At 32.0% G+C, this 3255-nt stretch overlaps 1 long non-coding RNA gene across 1 annotated transcript; it reads left to right on the top strand.

The window, feature by feature from the left end:
- Positions 1 to 308: 308 nt before the first annotated feature.
- Positions 309 to 2630, top strand: LOC146956605 (uncharacterized). Its single transcript, XR_015020390.1, has 2 exons — positions 309 to 1555; positions 1671 to 2630. It is a non-coding gene; the product is annotated as an uncharacterized LOC146956605 (long non-coding RNA).
- Positions 2631 to 3255: the final 625 nt, after the last annotated feature.

Raw genomic sequence — 3255 nt, forward strand, 5'->3', positions numbered from 1 at the left:
AGAGCACTGATATGAACATTGAAACCCCAATTGGTCCCTTTCGGTTTAACCTACTTTTGTCTAACTATTATTGATTGGAATTGTATATAGTGTGTATCTCTCATTTCTTGAAGATAATTTAGTTCATTTCACTCTTTTCTTTCTCTTCTTTTCATTGGCCCCCTCCTTTTTACTTATGGCCACTTTTTGCCTTTGGACTGTTTTTTAACTTTAGGTTGTTTTCTTTTTAATTTTTTTGTATCGTTTGGTTTCTGGAATTTGTTTATCCAACAATGTTGTTTTATAAAGTTTGTTCCTTTAATTTTATATAATACTTTAGGGTGCTGAAAAATGTGTCATTTGTTTAATAATATGAGGTCAGTTTTATGATCATTATTACAGGATATGGATAAGAAAACGATATTAAGTATATGTTTGGTTCCACATTTGGAGAAAGCAAATTTGATATTGATTTCGACAAGTAGAATTGATTTTGCATCTGGAATAGATTCTAACTTTTTTTAACAATAGAATTGATTCTAACATGAAGCTATAATTTTGAGTTTTGCTTCTACAATTGATTTTTAGCCTCGAATTTATTGTTCAAGCCACTATTACATGAATATATTCAAACATACTCTTTACATTTAACTCTTTTTTGGCCGAAATCAATTTATATTCAAAATTAATTTTAGACATTTAAGTATTGATTTGTTGAATGGTCTTTTGTTTAGACATTTAAGTATTGATTTGCTGAAATTTCTTCTGGTGGAGCTTTTGCAAAAGGTGCATTTTTTTCTTCTGATGGAAGCTAACAGAAGTTCATGAATAAATTTAACTTTTCAATCCACAACTCAGCTTATCATGGATTTCATTTGATTTTTGTTTGATTCTTATACATACCTACACTATGCTGAAAATTTTCTGCATTTTACAACATAATCATGTAGAATATCTAAACTGCAACTCTCTATTTAAGTAGTACATTTAAGTGTCTAAATTCTAAATCAATGCAAAACACATTTCTTTGAAATTATTAAAAGGGAAAACAATTAGAACCATTAGTCTTGACTGTCATGCCTTTTTTATAAATATTAAACACTCCATTTCTTCCATGCCTCGATATAGCATTTCGGCGACGATTCGATTTTCAAACGTTGAGGTGATGCTTAGATCTAAATTTCGGCGATGATTCAAATTCAATTGTTAATTTTTCTTTGGTTTTGACATTGGAAAGTTATCTGATATAAATGTTGATTTCGTAGTTTGATTGTTTGTTTTGGTGTTGTTTTCTGAAATGAAAGAGAGTATCGATGAGGGGATGGGATTGCGCCGTATGCTGTTGGTACATTTTGAAACCAACCTGCCATTACTTTCACCCCCTTTGCCTCCACTTCAATCCACCGTCCTCTGAAGATCATTGCCACCCCAGGATGAGAGAAGACCAAATCTGTCAATATCCCGGCCCAAAATTTAAAAAAATTGCTATGGATGAAGGAGATTCATCAAGTCTGTTAACACTATTTCAATCCTTGACCGCAACTCCAACCCGATACGTTTTCTCTTTGGTAAAATGGTATGGATCAATTTTTTATTATTTATTGCTTTTGAGTTTTTGAAAAAATTAATATATCATGAAAATTTGATTGAAATTTTAATTGTTGCGTTGTTTCATTATTCTTGATTCGCAGCTTGGATTGGAGGTAATTCCTCATGCTGCTCATTCTCTGACTAATTCCAGGATGTTGCTCATTCTTTCACTAATTCCTTCATATCTCCCTCAATTTTTGCAACATAACAATTGGAGCATATTAGTGTCAGTAAAGCTCTTACAACAGAGTTTGAGAGGTTTTTCTGTTTAATATGTTGTTATTTGATATGTTATGCCCTCCAACCTTTGATAATTTTAGGCTGAATCTACATAATCTCTGATTTATTGCACTTCTATCCTTTTTTCTTTATGTTTTATTTATTCTGTTGTTCCTGTATTTGTAAGGCTCCAACAATATTTCATGTGTTGTTAATTTAACAATAATTTATGCTGAAAAAGTTCTTATTTGATGTTTAAGTTTTTAGGGTCATAGAATAAAATAAGGTGAGGTTTTCGCGATGGTGATGACCTCTTTGACATCCTTTCTATGAATTGAATTGAATTTTGAGTCTCATCATTTTCCACCTCATTTTCTACTCCAATTAAATTCGTAGGTTGCATTTTCGTTTTCTTTATATGTTTTCACCAATGGTGGCTACTGTTTACGTTTTCTTCATTTTCCACTCATAACATCTATTTTTTCCAAATTTGTAAGGGCACAAGAGTTTCTATTGCACCAAATCATCGATGTCTGACGACGACATTGCTCTAAACTAGATATGTGATGGTTCGTGTTGGAGACTCACGCTGGCATGAAGTGGATAAAGTTGATATTGCCATGCACTTTTGTTGTAGAAGATGCAGAAGGGAATGCAGCAATCAAGAAAGGCTTGGTGATTATGTTATAGGATGGAGAGGCCTAAGGTGAACAATGGTTGCTTAATTTGTTGCACTATAGCATTTTCCTCCTTTATCCTAAAATGACTAAAAATACAGGTTTGTAACTTTCGCCAATTCAAGGCTCACTGCATTTTACAGTGCACTACATTTTTGCAATTTATTCTTTTTTGTTTCTAAAAGAAACTTATTCAGGTTGCTTCAAGTTGAGCCCTAAAACTTATAGTCAATAAAGGTCCACTTGGCATAGATTACTCAAAATATAAAAGAAAATCTTCATCAGTCAGGATTTGAGATTTCAAACTTGATTTTGAATGATTTGCCCACTTAGACAAGCAGGTGATTTAAAATGCATTTATTATGTATTTTGTTGATTTTGAAATGCATGTAGTATCACCTTGCTCCTCTCATATCTACTCTAAGTTAGATGCATATTACCGACCTTGAACCCTTGATACTAATCAAATTGAATGCCAACAATTATCATGCTGGCCTATTGATGATTATACGGGTCCGTAACTTTCCTCCAATTCTGTGAAGGTACACTACATTTTTGCACTCTATTTTGTTTGTTTCTAAAATAAACTTATGATTAGTGTTCTACAACTCACAAATGTTTTCATGTTAATATAGGTAGTTAAAAACATATACAGTAGGAATTGAAGAGAGTTGATTAATATAGGCAAATGGGGGAAAATGAGAGGAATGAAAATTAATAGATTGTAGAATCAAAATTATGTCCCACTATTTTGTCAATTAGTTTTCTTCTATATTCTGAGAAAAATTCC

The sequence above is a fragment of the Medicago sativa genome, chromosome 1 (assembly GCF_051527215.1).
Source record: "Medicago sativa cultivar Bolivia chromosome 1, Bolivia_mono, whole genome shotgun sequence".
NCBI classification, from domain to species: Eukaryota; Viridiplantae; Streptophyta; class Magnoliopsida; order Fabales; family Fabaceae; genus Medicago; species Medicago sativa.